At 42.6% G+C, this 19,473-nt stretch overlaps 1 protein-coding gene and 14 non-coding genes across 16 annotated transcripts in view; 1 reads left to right on the top strand and 14 right to left on the bottom strand.

Annotated features, from left to right (window-relative positions):
* fgd5a (FYVE, RhoGEF and PH domain containing 5a) overlaps positions 1 to 19,473 on the top strand; it is a 96,150-nt gene that overhangs the window by 42,035 nt on the left and 34,642 nt on the right. The gene's annotated exons all lie outside the window — the stretch shown is intronic.
* Positions 767 to 838, bottom strand: trnae-cuc (transfer RNA glutamic acid (anticodon CUC)). The gene has a single exon. It is a non-coding gene; the product is annotated as a tRNA-Glu (tRNA).
* Positions 1,292 to 1,364, bottom strand: trnar-acg (transfer RNA arginine (anticodon ACG)). The gene has a single exon. It is a non-coding gene; the product is annotated as a tRNA-Arg (tRNA).
* trnae-cuc (transfer RNA glutamic acid (anticodon CUC)) lies at positions 1,932 to 2,003 on the bottom strand. The gene has a single exon. It is a non-coding gene; the product is annotated as a tRNA-Glu (tRNA).
* Positions 3,288 to 3,359, bottom strand: trnae-cuc (transfer RNA glutamic acid (anticodon CUC)). Its single transcript has one exon. It is a non-coding gene; the product is annotated as a tRNA-Glu (tRNA).
* On the bottom strand, positions 3,670 to 3,741 carry trnae-cuc (transfer RNA glutamic acid (anticodon CUC)). Its single transcript has one exon. It is a non-coding gene; the product is annotated as a tRNA-Glu (tRNA).
* Positions 4,380 to 4,451, bottom strand: trnae-cuc (transfer RNA glutamic acid (anticodon CUC)). Its single transcript has one exon. It is a non-coding gene; the product is annotated as a tRNA-Glu (tRNA).
* On the bottom strand, positions 11,150 to 11,221 carry trnae-cuc (transfer RNA glutamic acid (anticodon CUC)). The gene has a single exon. It is a non-coding gene; the product is annotated as a tRNA-Glu (tRNA).
* On the bottom strand, positions 12,172 to 12,244 carry trnar-acg (transfer RNA arginine (anticodon ACG)). Its single transcript has one exon. It is a non-coding gene; the product is annotated as a tRNA-Arg (tRNA).
* On the bottom strand, positions 12,829 to 12,900 carry trnae-cuc (transfer RNA glutamic acid (anticodon CUC)). Its single transcript has one exon. It is a non-coding gene; the product is annotated as a tRNA-Glu (tRNA).
* trnar-acg (transfer RNA arginine (anticodon ACG)) lies at positions 13,851 to 13,923 on the bottom strand. Its single transcript has one exon. It is a non-coding gene; the product is annotated as a tRNA-Arg (tRNA).
* On the bottom strand, positions 14,507 to 14,578 carry trnae-cuc (transfer RNA glutamic acid (anticodon CUC)). Its single transcript has one exon. It is a non-coding gene; the product is annotated as a tRNA-Glu (tRNA).
* trnar-acg (transfer RNA arginine (anticodon ACG)) lies at positions 15,508 to 15,580 on the bottom strand. The gene has a single exon. It is a non-coding gene; the product is annotated as a tRNA-Arg (tRNA).
* trnae-cuc (transfer RNA glutamic acid (anticodon CUC)) lies at positions 16,164 to 16,235 on the bottom strand. The gene has a single exon. It is a non-coding gene; the product is annotated as a tRNA-Glu (tRNA).
* Positions 18,355 to 18,427, bottom strand: trnar-acg (transfer RNA arginine (anticodon ACG)). Its single transcript has one exon. It is a non-coding gene; the product is annotated as a tRNA-Arg (tRNA).

Here is a 19,473-nt window from a genome sequence, read left to right on the forward strand (position 1 = left end):
ACAGTTACACTCATACAAACACAGACATGGGTTTGCCCAGGCACTCCCACACTCACTAATTAGAGATTGACTGTCTTTTGCAAATTCTGCATTGAACACTTTCCATTTTTAAACACCAGTATTGAACACACACCAAGCGTAGGAGAAGTGGGCAGCATTGCATTCGGGAAGTCACAGGGTTTGGGCACCTTACTCCAGGACACATCAACGCACGATTTGTCACAGGGTTTGATCTGTTTCAGTGCCCTACATGTGTTCACTTACCTAGTCAGACGCGTTATCCATTGCACCACTAGCCCTGTACTGCCTCTTTTTCAGACCTCTTCACAAAATTCCTCCTCTCTGTGTCTCATGTGAATATCTGCTATTTTGAATACAGGGAAATCTGGTTTTAGCCACTCATTTAAAGGCCCACTTAATAATAATATCTACGTTTTTAGGATTGTTTAGTAGTTTTAACTGATCTACAGTTCGGCTTTATTTCTGTCCACACGTCTCCGTAGCACAGCCTCCTACTCCACAGACTACAGCGGCAGCGGTCTGTGATGCCGCTGACGATCACCGGCGATGTCCCTAAATTCACCAGACTCCTCTGTTAAATATAGAGATTCTTCCAGGGAAATACATCACATGAGGTGATGGTACATACTTAGGCATGGATGTCATTTCTAGTTTTGTTTCAATTCACAGTGGATTCGTACACATTATTTTAGTGATCGTAATCAGCGTTTACTAACTAAATAAATTTAGTGTGCAAAGTAGTGTGTTCCCTGACTGGGAATCGAACCCAGGCCACGGCGGTGAGAGCGCCGAATCCTAACCACTAGACCACCAGGGACATGCTTACCTTGTTCTGAGCGTCTTTACTCGAATTACATACATACGTGAGGAATTGCTCATGCAAAGATCATTGTTGGTAGTACACAGTAGTGGCCACTGTCTATGCCTTATTCTTATAATGACAGGCATTAGTGACACTCATTCAAGAGCAGACTGTTGAATGTGAGATGGGCAGCTTTAGGTCTCTCCAGAGATCAGTGGATCTTTGTGTGGTGGAGTTCACCTTCCAGTTTAATCTGTTTGATGCATTTCAGTAACTTTTTCAGGGCTTCAGGCTGTTGATTACAGCCCTAATGGTGACAGAAGTTGGTTGTTATAACTCTTAATATTCAGTGCAGGAGAAGTGGGCGGCACTTATCAGCGTCTGGGAAGTGACACATCAGCACGAGATGTGAGCTGATATTGTTCCTTCCTTGTGTCCACTTACCTATGGTTCTGTCTTAAAAGTGACCGAGCTAGCCAGGAGTCGAACCTGGAATCTTCTGATCCGTAGTCAGACGCGTTATCCATTGCGCCACTAGCCCTGTACTCTGTGGTTAGAGCTCTTCAGAAAAGGCATCCTCTCTGTGTCTCATGTGAACATCTGCTATTTTGGACACAGGGAAACCTGGTTTTAGCCACTCATTTAAAGGCCCACTTAATAATAATATCTACGCCTGCCTAAGTCTATAATCTCTTTAGTTATCTCACTGTTAGTCAGTTGTTATCTCAACTTCAGTCCTGCAGGAAACTGAAGTTTGTAACTCACTCACTCTCCCAATCCAAAGTCCAGATAGAAAAATCAGCATTTTTAGCTCACATGGACACAGGAGCTGCTGCTCTACTGCTGCCTTGTTGGTTACATACTGCATATATATTATTGTGTTGTGTGTGTGTATATATATATGTAAAATCAGTAATTTTCTCTGTGGACTTTGGTGCAGGGAGTAACTAGTTTCTTCTCTGAAAATGCCGTGAGTTCTCTGATTCCTTACTTTTCATGTTAAATGTGATGGCAGGGCAGCATTTAATGTGTTGTTACAATTCACAGTGGGTTTGTAGACATGTGATAGTGACTGGTCGTTGTAACGTTCAGTTTGCAAAAGATAGTGTTCCCTGACCGGGAATCGAACCCGGGCCGCGGCGGTGAGAGCGCCGAATCCTAACCACTAGACCACCAGGGACCTGTTGCTCTTGCTCCAAGCATCTGTACTGGAATGACAGGCATGTGTGACAACTGATCATGAGCAGACGTTTGTTGGTAGTACACAACAGTTGCCAATAGAGGTCACTGTCTGCCCTTATACCATCATCTCTTCAAAATGACAACTATTCTCTGAAAGGAACTGTCCCTTCAAGTTTTGTGATTCTCACAGGGAAATATGGTTTGAGCTGTTGTTGTTCCCTACATGTGTCCACTTACCTGTGTTTCTGTCTTAAAAGGGACCGAGCTAGCCAGGAGTCAACATAGAATCTTCTGATCCGTAGTCAGACGTGTTATCCATTGTGCCACTAGCCCTGTCCTTCCCGTGCTTCAGACCTCTTAAGAGAATTCATCCTCTCTGTGTCTCACGTGAATATCTGCTATTGTGGACACAAGGAAACCTGGTTTAAGCCACTCATTTAAAGACTCACTTGATACTATCTACATAAGCCTAAGTCTATAATCTCTTTCGTTATCTCGCTGTTAGTCAGCACTTTCCTTCAGGAAACTGAGTGTAACACACTCACTCTCCCACAACAAAGTCCAGAGAAAAATCATCATTTTTAGCTCACATTTTTGTTTTCCGTTTATTGTGCCAACCAGCCAACGGGTGTTTTTTGGAGTTATGCGGACAAACTGTGCTGCTCTACTGATGCCTCATTGGATCTATTTGTGTCACTTTTCTGAAAACTGTGAGATTATGTTTCAACTCACAGTGGTTTTGTACATGTTACCGTAGTGATAGTAAATGGCTGTTATAACTCCGATTTTCAGTAAGTGTGAACACAGATGAACCAGGTGCAGGAGAAGTGGGCAGTACTTATCAGCGTCTGGGAAGTGACTCAAGGACACATCAGCATTAGATTTGAGCTGCTGTTGTTCCCTACATGTGTCCACTTACCCATGTTTCTGGGTTTCTGGGCACAAAATTAACCCTCTCTGTGTCTCATGTGAAAATCTGCTATTTTGGATACAGGGAAACCTGGTTTTAGCCACTCATTTAAAGGCCCACTTAATAATAATATCTACGCCTGCCTAAGTCTATAATCTCTTTAGTTATCTCACTGTTAGTCAGTTGTTATCTCAACTTCAGTCCTGCAGGAAACTGAAGATTGTAACTCACTCACTCTCCCAATCCAAAGTCCAGATAGAAAAATCAGCATTTTTAGCTCACATGGACACATGTGTTGTTACAATTCACAGTGGGTTTGTAGACATGTGATAGTGATTGGCTGTTGTAGTGTTCAGTTTGCACACAAGAGTGTTCCCTGACCAGGAATCTAACCCGGGCCATGGCGGTGAGAGCACCAAATCCTAACCACTAGACCACCAGGGACATGTTTCCTTTTCTCCAAGCATCTGTACTGGAATGACAGGCATGTGTGACAACTGTTCATGAGCAGACGTTTGTTGGTAGTACACAACAGTTGCCAATAGAGGTCACTGTCTGCCCTTATACCATCATCTCTTCAAAATGACAACTCGTCTCTGAAAGGAACTGTCCCTTCAAGTTTCGTGTTTCTCACAGGGAAATATGGTGGAAACTAATGTTTGTAATTCACTCACTCTCCCAAAATCATTAGCATTAGCGTAGTGATAGCAAGTGGCTGTCATAAATCGTAATGTTCAGTTTGCAAAAGAGAGTGTTCCCTGACCGGGAATCAAACCCGGGCCGCGGCGGTGAGAGCGCCGAATCCTAACCGCTAGACCACCAGGGACATGCTCAGTGTCTTTCCAGCATGTTTTGTGGAATTAGAGTTGATGGTAGTGCACAATAGTGGCCTGTAGGGGTCACTGTCTGCCCTTATATCACTCACTCACTCATTTTCTATCACTTTCGCCTCCACTTGAGGGTCACAGGGGTAATTTCTTCTTATATGGTCTATTTACACCAGCTCTACTCGCCTCGGCAGGGCACGATTAGTTTTATACATTTATACGCGACACACACACACACACACACACACACGAGTGACTAGTGACCTTGCACCAGACTCCTGTAGTTGTTGGAGATTAACCCACGTTTTTAGGATTGTTTAGTAGTTTTAACTGATCTACAGTTCGGCTTTATTTCTGTCCACATGTCTCCGTAGCACAGCCTCCTACTCCACAGAATACAGCGGCAGCGGTCCGTGATGCCGCTCGCGATCGCCGGCAATGTCCCTAAATACACCAGACTCCTCTGTTAAATATAGAGATTCTTCCAGGGAAATACATCACATGAGGTGATGGTACATACTTAGGCATGGATGTCATTTCTAGTTTTGTTTCAATTCACAGTGGATTCGTACACATTATTTTAGTGATCGTAATCAGCGTTTACTAACTAAATAAATTTAGTGTGCAAAGTAGTGTGTTCCCTGACTGGGAATCGAACCCAGGCCACGGCGGTGAGAGCGCCGAATCCTAACCACTAGACCACCAGGGACATGCTTACCTTGTTCTGAGCGTCTTTACTCGAATTACATACATACGTGAGGAATTGCTCATGCAAAGATCATTGTTGGTAGTACACAGTAGTGGCCACTGTCTATGCCTTATTCTTATAATGACAGGCATTAGTGACACTCATTCAAGAGCAGACTGTTGAATGTGAGATGGGCAGCTTTAGGTCTCTCCAGAGATCAGTGGATCTTTGTGTGGTGGAGTTCACCTTCCAGTTTAATCTGTTTGATGCATTTCAGTAACTTTTTCAGGGCTTCAGGCTGTTGATTACAGCCCTAATGGTGACAGAAGTTGGTTATTATAACTCTTAATATTCAGTGCAGGAGAAGTGGGCGGCACTTATCAGCGGCTGGGAAGTGACACATCAGCACGAGATGTGAGCTGATATTGTTCCTTCCTTGTGTCCACTTACCTATGGTTCTGTCTTAAAAGTGACCGAGCTAGCCAGGAGTCGAACCTAGAATCTTCTGATCCGTAGTCAGACGCGTTATCCATTGCGCCAAGGAAATAGCTTGTTTGTCGTGGTCCTAGAGCCAGAAGTGTCAACATCCTACCATGATATGCCGTTGCGGTTACCGGTTCGCATCCCGTGTCTCCCGTCACTTTCGAAGCGAACTGAATTGTAAATTGGTTATGGTATTAATTAATTAAGCCGTTGTTGGTGTTTGTAAACATTTCAGTATCTAGTTTATCACAATTAATGACTGTTAACGTTATAATACAACATGTATAAGCTTACCAACATTGTGTGCTGTATGTTAACATTGAAATATCGTTTAGCACAATTATTGACTACTATTACCAGTAATATGAGAGGTATAAGGTTATAAAACTTATATATTGTCTATCACAAGCATTTGCTGTAAAATAAAAATGTGTATACTTACCATTATGATTAAGCAATAGACAATCATCAAGTAATTAAATGATGAATGTCATATAACTTGATTTTGATGAGTGAAGCAATATTACACACACCTTTGTTGCAGAATTACAATAACTTGCAACTTGGCCCTTTGATATGATGGATAATGGCTAAATTATTATCTCTGGTGTGATAATACCCCCCCCCCCCCCCCCCCCCCCATGTGGTGTGTGCGAACATTTCCTGTGCTGGGACTAATAAAGGATTATCTTATATTATAATGTATATTGTATTTGAATGCAAAATAACACTTGATGGACAAAGCCATCTGAATACAAATTTATTACAAACAAATAAAAACAACCAGTGCAGTAATAAAATCAGTAAAAAAAAGAGTGAGCATTCTAATAAATATATACACACGTAAACAATAATGCAACTCCAGTGAAACAGTGTATATAACAGATAACAAATAGCAATATACAATAATATATACATATAAAACAGAACAGAGTACCTTATATACACACACACATAGTACCACAACAGAATATAATCGAAAAAATAGAATAGCTTATTATAAACACAACAAACTAGAATAGAATATATATAATATTAGATAAGGGAAGACAATAAATAAATATAAAATAAAATACAATAAAATACAAATACAAAATTATTGTGGTGGCGCATCTTTCTTTTTGCCATAACCCCGGGCTTCAAATGAGGCCTTCCACTCAGCCAGAGTTGTAGTGGCTGTGGCTTGGCAGTACCAATTTCCCAAGTACTGCTGGTGGGTGGCAGGGTCCCGCTCCCTCTTGCACTGCTTGCAAATGATGGTGTCACTCTTTTTAGTGTACTTCCGCTTTTTAACACCACTCTCCGCTTGCTGCATCTTCTTTTTATGGTACTGCTGTGTGGTGTATGGCACATCAGCTGCCGGTTTGGTAATAACCACAGGGAGCAGAGGTTGTGGTGCAGGCAGGAGAGGTTGTGGTGCAAGCAGAAGAGGTTGCGGTGCAGGCAGGAGAGGTTGCGGTGCAGGCAGGAGAGGTTGCGGTGCAAGCAGGAGAGGCTGCGGTGCAAGCAGGAGAGGCTGCGGTGCAAGCAGGAGAGGTTGTGGTACAGGCTGGGGAGGATGAAGAGGTTGATCGAGAGCTGCAAGGAATGGTGGCCGAATTGCAGCTGGAGCCACTGGCAGGTTCCGTCGCTGTTTCAGCTACGCCGTCCCTGCCGTGCAAGGAGGCAGGACAAAGATGTGGGGATTTGCCACACTGCTGGTCGGGACACAGGGTCTGTCTTTCCTCAGAACTGCAAGAGGCAAGCTCTCTGGGCTCACATTAGTGTTCTTTGGAGTAGAGAGGCCTTGCTCCAGCATGCTCTTCTCCTGTTTTTTTTTTAAGTTTACAGTACCTAAAAATATTCAAAGTATACATTTGTTTGTATACCATAGTGTATCATATATATGCAATATATCTACACAGAACAGAGCACAGATACTATCTTATTCCCTTTTATTAACTCACCAACTAGCGATGGTTGCAGTATTCATCACCGGGAGCTGGATGGTGGTCTTCTCCATCACCATGGCATTATTTAGAATGACTTGGCGGATGTGAAGATATGCCTTGGTGACAAGGCTCCAACGCTCTTTCCTGACTCCATCGATGCGCCTGGGTCCACGATACTCCTCGCAGAGCTGAACAAACAGTGCCTCACACACACGATTGCAGTCAGGCCACTGCGCTGGGCTTTTCCCTCCTGCAAAGCATCTGCAAAGGTATGGGCAGCATTAGTGTTCATAAAAGACATTATATAATAGTATGAAGCATTGTCATACGTACCGCTTTGTACTCTCCACACCAGGTGCAACATTTTTTTTTGTGGCCCTGAATCTCCCTTTGGGGATTGTGTCTTGATGCCGTGGAGGGTAGACTGTTCTTTTTTTGTCATACTCTGACAAACACTCCCAAAGGCCATAATATGTGCAGCCTCCTCTCTTGACAGGGCAAGACTGTGGTCTTTTAATTTGAACAAGTGTCCCGTCAAGTCCTGGACAGCTTGGAAGCCCTCAATGTTGTCTGGTCCAACAGAGTCCTACATTAAACAAAATAGTGATAAAAAATATATATATATTTTCAAATATTACGCCTATTTGATTTTATTACAGATGTAACCCGACAGAAGTTAAAAACATCATCAAAATGTTAACCTACATCATGACTGGTGGAGCATGATGATGTTGAAGGCTGTTCCTCAGAGGAGAGTGTGTGTAAGTATTTCATAAAAATACATACGTGGCATTTGTGACTCCATCTCTTGAACTGACAGCAGAAGTTCGCTGTCAGTGGGCTCATGCTCACTGGGAGCTAAATCTGCTGGCACCGTGTCTGTGGGCACTGTTTTCATGGTGGATCCAGCAGGGGACACAGCAGGAGCAGCTGAAAAAAACATACACATCAGAATACATTACAAATATGAAAACATCTACAACTCCATGTTACACAGAAGGCTTTTTATAGTTGTATACTTACATGGATGAAACTTTGGTGGCATAAACAGCCTCTTGACAGACTTGTGGATGCTCTGCTGGGACACGCCTTTCCCTGTCAACAATGACCGCAGGGAGGATACAGGCACTGAGGATGGTCGCGGTGAGGTGGATGGTCGTGATGAGGTGGATGGATGTGATGAGGTGGATGGTCGCGGTGAGGTGGATGGTTGTGATGAGGTGGATGGATGTGATGAGGTGGAGGGCTGTGATGAGGTGGAGGGCTGTGTGGAGGTGGCTGGTTTACGCTGACTTGTGGATCTCGCCTCCATCTTAAACTGAATGGCATAACGTCCCTCCGGATACAGCAAAATATACTTCAGCAAGGCTCTTTTATTGACGAGGTGGTTATGAGAATCAGAGCTTCCTGATTCCTCCGACATTGATGCCACCACATATCCAGCATAGCCCAGCGCATTCTCAGCCAACCACTGAAATGTTTGACCCCGGAAAATTCCAAACTGCAGCTGATATTGGCCCAGAAGATGCTTCTCATTGTTGGTGTCTCCACCACGACTCAGAACAGCCACCCTTGCTGCCTCTTTCACGCGATCTGGGGACAAAGCTCGGGCCCATGGCCTTTTCTCTCCCTTAATTTTCTTGGCATCATCTGTATCACAGAGGCTGGCAAGACCGTCTCCCCTCTTCCTAAATTTAGGATCCATTCTCTATGGTTGAAAAACAAACAACAACAGTTAAAAGTGACATTGAATGCTTGTATCGCACATATATCTTAGTTATGGAGGTCTACTTACATATATTAACTTGTTTTCATGGTTGAAAACCTCCTAGTCGCTGCAAACGAGCCGATCAAAATATCTCCTCACTGACGCTCTCGTCAGCCGTGCTGTTTTAGACCAAATCACACACCCCCCGTGGACTGTGTTGTGATTGGCCAGCCAGCGAGAGCTTCCCACTGTCCTGTTATTGGCCAGGTGCCTGGAAGTGACGTAATTGGTAGGCCAGCTCTCATATACACAGCTCCCCTTCTGGCACGGTGGATGCTCTGCATCTCAGCAGCTACAACAAGAGTAGTTCTTCTTCTTCTGCGGTTGAATGTACGCAACCGGATGTGCCCAGACTAGTGCCCGCACCAGGAGGCGCTACGGTGGTGAGGTATACTGATGACAACATCAACATACGGAAGTACGATCTGCAGAAGTGTTTTCCTGTTTTCCTGTATTGAGCCCAGGAAAACAATACAACCCTATTTTCTCAGCAAACTTTAGGGTTTCATAAACGGGGTAATGACGGATACAGATACACACACAAACGCAGTGTTAATTGGAGCTTCCGGTCTATGCCGCCTTTAATGACAGGTGACAGGAAGCGCCACCAGCCCTGTACTTCCCTCGGTTAGCGGTCTTACATGTTCCCTGCATGTGTCCACTTACCCATGTTTCTGTCTTAAAAGTGGAGTCGAACCTAGAATCTTCTGATCCGTAGTCAGACGCTTTATCCATTGCGCCACTAGCCCTGTACTTCCCTCGGTTAGAGCTCTTCACAAAATCCACCCTCTCTGTGTCTCATGTGAACATCTGCTATTTTGGACACAGGGAAACCTGGTTTTAGCCATTCATTTAAAGGCCCACTTAATAATAATATCTACGCCTGCCTATAAGTCTATAATCTCTTTAGTTATCTCACTGTTAGTCAGTTGTTATCTCAACTTCAGTCCTGCAGGAAACTGAAGTTTGTAACTCACTCACTCTCCCAATCCAAAGTCCAGATAGAAAAATCAGCATTTTTAGCTCACATGGACACAGGAGCTGCTGCTCTACTGCTGCCTTGTTGGTTACATACTGCATATATATTATTGTGTTGTGTGTGTATATATATATATATATATATATATATATATTAGGGCTGTCAAAAGATAAATTTTTTTTATCAGATTAATCAAAGGGTAGCTGTGTATTAATCATGATTAATCACGATTAATTACCATACGTAAATATGGCAGAAAATTCTAATTTTCTCTTTATATTGTTGTAGGAACGGAAAGATGAATGACAGAATGCAGATGTATACATTTAACATTTGTTTTTTATTTATGGACAATCCAGATGGTGGTGTTATTAATAATGACAAATAAAATCAAATCAAACTTAAACATACCACACCATAATTCCATGTGTGTTATGTGTCAGGTCTCTTTGCTATGACTTTGAGAAAATATAGGAAGTTGTTATTTAGAACACATTTTTCAAATCAAACTTAACTTTTATTGTAAATGTTTTGGGCATCTTAGCCAATGTTCTATTTTTTAAAGCAAATTTAGGATGGTTGGAAAACAAAACATTTTCTTTTTTTTTAAATAAAGAAACTACTACACCTTCACACAATAAAATGTGGCCGCAGCTGTCATGTTGCGTGCACTGTCGGTCCCTATAGTTGTGACTTTTCCTTCAATTGCCCACTTGCGCGCTACTGTTAGGAACTGTTCTGCACATGCCTCTGCAAAGTGACGCTCTTCTGTTTTCATTGTTGTTAGCTCGAATGACTTCAGTTCCCATGTTTCAGTGATTTGATGTGCAGTTACACCCAGGTAATTGTTGTTACTGACAGAGGTCCAGTGGTCTCCTGTTAGAGCAACATATTCCGCTGCAGCCAAATACTCTCCTTTCTTTTTCTTTTCAGTTTCATAGAGCTCGTGGATTTTAGTCATTACTGTGCTTCTTGACGCTTGTAGAATGTGTCGCGGGACGCAACTTTTAACACTTCCACGAAGCCCTTGTCCTCGACAATATTAATCGGCCGACAGTCTCTTGCAATCCATTTGGCAATTGTGTTAGTCAAGTTGTCAGAGGTAGACTTACTTATTCCCCTGCGTTCGGTGAGCGTGGTGTTGATCTCAGCCATAAGCCACGAGTAGTGCAGAGTGGGTAGAATTGTGGGAAATATGGGCCGGGTCATTGCGTTATGCGTTAAAAAAATTACTGCGTTAATTCCACAAATTAATCACCCTGCGTTAATGCGTTAATTTTGACAGCCCTAATATATATATATATATATATATGTATGTATATATATATACATACATATATATATATAGATGATGTAAAATCAGTGATTTTCTCTGTGGACTTTGGTGCAGGGAGTAACGAGTTTCTTCTCTGAAAATGCCGTGAGTTCTCTGATTCCTTACTTTTCATGTTAAATGTGATGGCAGGGCAGCATTTAATGTGTTGTTACAATTCACAGTGGGTTTGTAGACATGTGATAGTGACTGGTCGTTGTAACGTTCAGTTTGCAAAAGATAGTGTTCCCTGACCGGGAATCGAACCCGGGCCGCGGCGGTGAGAGCGCCGAATCCTAACCACTAGACCACCAGGGACCTGTTGCCCTTGCTCCAAGCATCTGTACTGGAATGACAGGCATGTGTGACAACTGATCATGAGCAGACGTTTGTTGGTAGTACACAACAGTTGCCAATAGAGGTCACTGTCTGCCCTTATACCATCATCTCTTCAAAATGACAACTAGTCTCTGAAAGGAACTGTCCCTTCAAGTTTTGTAATTCTCACAGGGAAATATGGTTTGAGCTGTTGTTGTTCCCTACATGTGTCCACTTACCCGTGTTTCTGTCTTAAAAGGGACCGAGCTAGCCAGGAGTCAACATAGAATCTTCTGATCCGTAGTCAGACGTGTTATCCATTGCGCCACTAGCCCCGTGCTTCCCGTGCTTCAGACCTCTTAAGAGAATTCATCCTCTCTGTGTCTCACGTGAATATCTGCTATTGTGGACATAAGGAAACCTGGTTTAAGCCACTCATTTAAAGACTCACTTGATACTATCTACATAAGCCTAAATCTATAATCTCTTTCGTTATCTCGCTGTTAGTCAGCACTTTCCTTCAGGAAACTGAGTGTAACGCACTGACTCTCCCACAACAAAGTCCAGAGAAAAATCATCATTTTTAGCTCACGTTTTTGTTTTCCGTTTCCTGTGCCAACCAGCCAACGGGTGTTTTTTGGAGTTATGCGGACAAACTGTGCTGCTCTACTGGTGCCTCGTTTGGTCTATTTGTTTCACTTAGATAAATCTGAAACTGCGAGATTATGTTTCAACTCACAGTGGTTTTGTACATGTTACCGTAGTGATAGTAAATGGCTGTTACAACTCCGATTTTCAGTAAGTGTGAACACAGATAAACCAGGTGCAGGAGAAGTGGGCAGTACTCATCAGTGTCTGGGAAGTGACTCAAGGACACATCAGCATTAGATTTGAGCTGCTGTTGTTCCCTACATGTGTCCACTTACCCGTGTTTCTGTCTTAAAAGTGACCGAGCTAGCCAGGAGTCGAACCTAGAATCTTCTGATCCGTAGTCAGACGCGTTATCCATTGCGCCACTAGCCCTGTACTTCCCTCAGTTAGAGCTCTTCACAAAATTCACTCTCTCTGTGTCTCATGTGAACATCTGCTATTTTGGACACAGGGAAACCTGGTTTTAGCCACTCATTTAAAGGCCCACTTAATAATAATATCTACGCCTGCCTAAGTCTATAATCTCTTTAGTTATCTCACTGTTAGTCAGTTGTTATCTCAACTTCAGTCCTGCAGGAAACTGAAGTTGGTAACTCACTCACTCTCCCAATCCAAAGTCCAGATAGAAAAATCAGCATTTTTAGCTCACATGTACACAGGAGCTGCTGCTCTACTGCTGCTTTGTTGGTTACATACTGCATATATATTATTGTGTTGTGTGTGTATATATATATATATATGTATAGATGATGTAAAATCAGTGATTTTCTCTGTGGACTTTGGTGCAGGGAGTAACGAGTTTCTTCTCTGAAAATGCCGTGAGTTCTCTGATTCCTTACTTTTCATGTTAAATGTGATGGCAGGGCAGCATTTAATGTGTTGTTACAATTCACAGTGGGTTTGTAGACATGTGATAGTGACTGGTCGTTGTAACGTTCAGTTTGCAAAAGATAGTGTTCCCTGACCGGGAATCGAACCCGGGCCGCGGCGGTGAGAGCGCCGAATCCTAACCACTAGACCACCAGGGACATGTTGCCCTTGCTCCAAGCATCTGTACTGGAATTACAGGCATGTGTGACAACTGATCATGAGCAGACGTTTGTTGGTATTACACAACAGTTGCCAATAGAGGTCACTGTCTGCCCTTATACCATCATCTCTTCAAAATGACAGCTAGTCTCTGAAAGGAACTGTCCCTTCAAGTTTTGTAATTCTCACAGGGAAATATGGTTTGAGCTGTTGTTGTTCCCTACATGTGTCCACTTACCCGTGTTTCTGTCTTAAAAGGGACCGAGCTAGCCAGGAGTCAACATAGAATCTTCTGATCCGTAGTCAGACGTGTTATCCATTGCGCCACTAGCCCTGTGCTTCCCGTGCTTCAGACCTCTTAAGAGAATTCATCCTCTCTGTGTCTCACGTGAATATCTGCTATTGTGGACATAAGGAAACCTGGTTTAAGCCACTCATTTAAAGACTCACTTGATACTATCTACATAAGCCTAAATCTATAATCTCTTTCGTTATCTCGCTGTTAGTCAGCACTTTCCTTCAGGAAACTGAGTGTAACGCACTGACTCTCCCACAACAAAGTCCAGAGAAAAATCTGCATTTTTAGCTCACGTTTTTGTTTTCCGTTTCCTGTGCCAACCAGCCAACGGGTGTTTTTTGGAGTTATGCGGACAAACTGTGCTGCTCTACTGGTGCCTCGTTTGGTCTATTTGTTTCACTTAGATAAATCTGAAACTGCGAGATTATGTTTCAACTCACAGTGGTTTTGTACATGTTACCGTAGTGATAGTAAATGGCTGTTACAACTCCGATTTTCAGTAAGTGTGAACACAGATAAACCAGGTGCAGGAGAAGTGGGCAGTACTCATCAGTGTCTGGGAAGTGACTCAAGGACACATCAGCATTAGATTTGAGCTGCTGTTGTTCCCTACATGTGTCCACTTACCTATGTTTCTGTCTTAAAAGTGACCGAGCTAGCCAGGAGTCGAACCTAGAATCTTCTGATCCGTAGTCAGACGCGTTATCCATTGCGCCACTAGCCCTGTACATCCCCCGGTTAGAGTCTTCACAAAATCCACCCTCTCTGTGTCTCATGTGAACATCTGCTATTTTGGACACAGGGAAACCTGGTTTTAGCCACTCATTTAAAGGCCCACTTAATAATAATATTTACGCCTGCCTAAGTCTATAATTTCTTTAGTTATCTCACTGTTAGTCAGTTGTTATCTCAACTTCAGTCCTGCAGGAAACTGAAGTTTGTAACTCACTCACTCTCCCAATCCAAAGTCCAGATAGAAAAATCAGCATTTTTAGCTCACATGTACACAGGAGCTGCTGCTCTACTGCTGCTTTGTTGGTTACATACTGCATATATATTATTGTGTTGTGTGTGTATATATATATATATATGTATAGATGATGTAAAATCAGTGATTTTCTCTGTGGACTTTGGTGCAGGGAGTAACAAGTTTCTTCTCTGAAAATGCCGTGAGTTCTCTGATTCCTTACTTTTCATGTTAAATGTGATGGCAGGGCAGCATTTAATGTGTTGTTACAATTCACAGTGGGTTTGTAGACATGTGATAGTGACTGGTCGTTGTAACGTTCAGTTTGCAAAAGATAGTGTTCCCTGACCGGGAATCGAACCCGGGCCGCGGCGGTGAGAGCGCCGAATCCTAACCACTAGACCACCAGGGACATGTTGCCCTTGTGCCAAGCATCTGTACTGGAATGACAGGCATGTGTGACAACTGATCATGAGCAGACGTTTGTTGGTAGTACACAACAGTTGCCAATAGAGGTCACTGTCTGCCCTTATACCATCATCTCTTCAAAATGACAACTAGTCTCTGAAAGGAACTGTCCCTTCAAGTTTTGTAATTCTCACAGGGAAATATGGTTTGAGCTGTTGTTCCCTACATGTGTCCACTTACCCGTGTTTCTGTCTTAAAAGGGACCGAGCTAGCCAGGAGTCAACATAGAATCTTCTGATCCGTAGTCAGACGTGTTATCCATTGCGCCACTAGCCCCGTGCTTCCCGTGCTTCAGACCTCTTAAGAGAATTCATCCTCTCTGTGTCTCACGTGAATATCTGCTATTGTGGACATAAGGAAACCTGGTTTAAGCCACTCATTTAAAGACTCACTTGATACTATCTACATAAGCCTAAATCTATAATCTCTTTCGTTATCTCGCTGTTAGTCAGCACTTTCCTTCAGGAAACTGAGTGTAACGCACTGACTCTCCCACAACAGTCCAGAGAAAAATCTGCATTTTTAGCTCACGTTTTTGTTTTCCGTTTCCTGTGCCAACCAGCCAACGGGTGTTTTTTGGAGTTACGCTCTACTGATGCCTCGTTGGGTCTATTTGTGTCACTTAGATGAATCTGAAACTGCGAGATTATGTTTCAACTCACAGTGGTTTAGTACACGTTACCGTAGTGATAGTAAATGGCTGTTATAACTCCAATTTTCACTAAGTGTGAACACAGATAAACCAGGTGGGGGAGAAGTGGGCAGTACTTATCAGCGTCTGGGAAGTGACTCAAGGACACATCAGCATTAGATTTGAGCTGCTGTTGTTCCCTACATGTGTCCACTTACCCATGTTACTGTCTTAAAAGTGACCAAGCTAGCCAGGAGTCGAACCTAGAATCTTCTGATCCGTAGTCAGACGCGTTATCCATTGCGCCACTAGCCCTGTACATCCCCCGGTTAGAGTCTTCACAAAATCCACCCTCTCTGTGTCTCATGTGAACATCTGCTATTTTGGACACAGGGAAACCTGGTTTTAGCCACTCATTTAAAGGCCCACTTAATAATAATATTTACGCCTGCCTAAGTCTATAATTTCTTTAGTTATCTCACTGTTAGTCAGTTGTTATCTCAACTTCAGTCCTGCAGGAAACTGAAGTTTGTAACTCACTCACTCTCCCAATCCAAAGTCCAGATAGAAAAATCAGCATTTTTAGCTCACATGTACACAGGAGCTGCTGCTCTACTGCTGCTTTGTTGGTTACATACTGCATATATATTATTGTGTTGTGTGTGTATATATATATATATATGTATAGATGATGTAAAATCAGTGATTTTCTCTGTGGACTTTGGTGCAGGGAGTAACGAGTTTCTTCTCTGAAAATGCCGTGAGTTCTCTGATTCCTTACTTTTCATGTTAAATGTGATGGCAGGGCAGCATTTAATGTGTTGTTACAATTCACAGTGGGTTTGTAGACATTTGATAGTGACTGGTCGTTGTAACGTTCAGTTTGCAAAAGATAGTGTTCCCTGACCGGGAATCGAACCCGGGCCGCGGCGGTGAGAGCGCCGAATCCTAACCACTAGACCACCAGGGACATGTTGCCCTTGCGCCAAGCATCTGTACTGGAATGACAGGCATGTGTGACAACTGATCATGAGCAGACGTTTGTTGGTAGTACACAACAGTTGCCAATAGAGGTCACTGTCTGCCCTTATACCATCATCTCTTCAAAATGACAACTAGTCTCTGAAAGGAACTGTCCCTTCAAGTTTTGTAATTCTCACAGGGAAATATGGTTTGAGCTGTTGTTGTTCCCTACATGTTTCCACTTACCAGTGTTTCTGTCTTAAAAGGGACCGAGCTAGCCAGGAGTCAACATAGAATCTTCTGATCCGTAGTCAGACGTGTTATCCATTGCGCCACTAGCCCCGTGCTTCCCGTGCTTCAGACCTCTTAAGAGAATTCATCCTCTCTGTGTCTCACGTGAATATCTGCTATTGTGGACATAAGGAAACCTGGTTTAAGCCACTCATTTAAAGACTCACTTGATACTATCTACATAAGCCTAAGTCTATATTCTCTTTCGTTATCTCGCTGTTAGTCAGCACTTTCCTTCAGGAAACTGAGTGTAACGCACTGACTCTCCCACAACAAAGTCCAGAGAAAAATCTGCATTTTTAGCTCACGTTTTTGTTTTCCGTTTCCTGTGCCAACCAGCCAACGGGTGTTTTTTGGAGTTATGCGGACAAACTGTGCTGCTCTACTGGTGCCTCGTTTGGTCTATTTGTGTCACTTAGATGAATCTGAAACTGCGAGATTATGTTTCAACTCACAGTGGTTTTGTACACGTTACCGTAGTGATAGTAAATGGCTGTTATAACTCCAATTTTCAGTAAGTGTGAACACAGATAAACCAGGTGCGGGAGAAGTGGGCAGTACTTATCAGCATCTGGGAAGTGACTCAAGGGCCGTTTCTCAATACTCAAGTAAGCAAGTATGTACTTGCGTACTTGGGAAGTATATACTTGAGAAGTACGCTGGGAGTATATACTTGCCAAGTACGGGAGTACACAAGTATGTGGTTGTTTCTCAATACTCAAGTATGCAAGTATGTATGTATTGTTCTGCTGTTTGAATGGTGGCTGGCGCCAAGTGCTGCAGCCTCATTACCGCCACCTACAGTGTTGATAAATGAACATATGAAATACTTTTAATAAATGCATATATATGTTCTTATTATTTTTACATTTTAAATATTTAACTTCATTTATTAATTTATTTCTATTAAAATATACAATACAAATAATACAATGTGGAAAATAGATATATTACAGCATTGTAGAGTAGTATATATATATATATATATATATATGTATGTATGACGTATATGTACGTGTACAAATATATACTACTCTACATACTATACTATACATATGTCTAATATTTACATATTATATTTAAATATAAATCTCGACTTTAATATAAATCTAAAATTCAAAGTTAAAATAAATAAAACATTAATAATATACAAACCTTCAAACTTTCAGGTCAAAACGTTTCCATTAAAAACAAAATAACACGTCAACAACAAATCTATGGATCACACCGAGCATCTAATGACAGCGACGTCTGAGCCAGCGGATCATTTCATCAGGACAGGCCGAGGTAACACTGCTCTGTGCCGGGCACAGTGAGCACCGAACGTCCGCAGAGGCGGAGCTGATCACCTCCGACAAACGTCGCTGCCAAACTATAAATACGTCATATCTTCATACACAAACCACATGTTTGAATTCTATATGACTAATTTCTCGCCTCAAATGATGTTAAAACTTTGTTCCGGGACACAGAAAAATATTTATTTCAGATTTATATTTCTATTATCTGCTGCTATGCTCCGCCGAAATGTATTCTGGGATACATGGCCATCGCAAGTACGCTTAAGTCACCTCCGATGCATACTTGGTAAAAATGGGCGGAGCGAGAACATTTCCGGGTTTGAGAACCGTCCTCGCTGTTCGCTTACTTGAGAATTGGAACAGCACTTGGACTGAGGCTGATGACGTTTTCACAAGTACGGGAGTACGCAAGTACGCTCAAGTACGCACAAGTATGGATATTGAGAAACGGCCAAGGACACATCAGCATTAGATTTGAGCTGCTGTTGTTCCCTACATGTGTCCACTTACCCATGTTACTGTCTTAAAAGTGACCAAGCTAGCCAGGAGTCGAACCTAGAATCTTCTGATCCGTAGTCAGACGCGTTATCCATTGCGCCACTAGCCCTGTACTTCCCTCGGTTAGAGCTCTTCACAAAATTCACCCTCTCTGTGTCTCATGTGAACATCTGCTATTTTGGACACAGGGAAACCTGGTTTTAGCCACTCATTTAAAGGCCCACTTAATAATAATATCTACGCCTGCCTAAGTCTATAATCTTTCTAGTTATCTCACTGTTAGTCAGTTGTTATCTCAAATTCAGTCCTGCAGGAAACTGAAATTTGTAACTCACTCACTACCCACTCATACCCCTTTACTTTATGGGATTCTAGCTGGAAAATGCATCTCAATATTACAATCTAGTTCCGACAGGGGTCAAAAGTGTAAAATACAATACACAATTTGCAGCTTAACTCACTGTTAGTCAGCACTTTCCTGCTGGAAACTGATGTTTGTAATTCACCCACTCTCCCAAAATTATTAGCATTAGCGTAGTGATAGCAAGCGGCTGTCATAAATCGTAATGTTCAGTTTGCAAAAGTGTGTTCCCTGACCGGGAATCGATCCCTGGCCGCGGCGGTGAGGGCACCGAATCCTAACCACTAGTCCACAAGGGACATGTTCACTGACTTTCCAGCATGTTTCCTTGAATTAGAGTTGATGGTAGTGCACAATAGTGGCCTGTAGGGATCACTGTCTGCCGTTATATCACTCACTCACTCATTTTCAATCACTTTCGCCTCCACATGAGGGTCATGGGGGTCATTTCTTCTTCTATGGTGTATTTCCACCGGCACTACTCGCCTCGGCATGGCACGAACATTTTTATACGCGACACACACACACACACACACGAGTGACTAGTGACTTTACACCAGACTCCTGTAGTTGTTGGAGATTAACCCACGTTTTTAGGATTGTTTAGTAGTTTTAAAGGGGACATATTATGCAAAATCAACTTTTTAACCATTTCAATACCTATATTTGGGACTCTGGGGGCCCTACCAGTCGCCAATGTGTGGAAAAAGAATACTCAGTCATGTTTTCGTGGTCCCCCTTAGTGTAAGTATAGGCGATAAAACACTCGATGTTGAATTCCCTGCGCTTATGAC

The sequence above is a fragment of the Solea solea genome, chromosome 6 (genome assembly GCF_958295425.1).
Source record: "Solea solea chromosome 6, fSolSol10.1, whole genome shotgun sequence".
NCBI lineage: Eukaryota > Metazoa > Chordata > Actinopteri > Pleuronectiformes > Soleidae > Solea > Solea solea.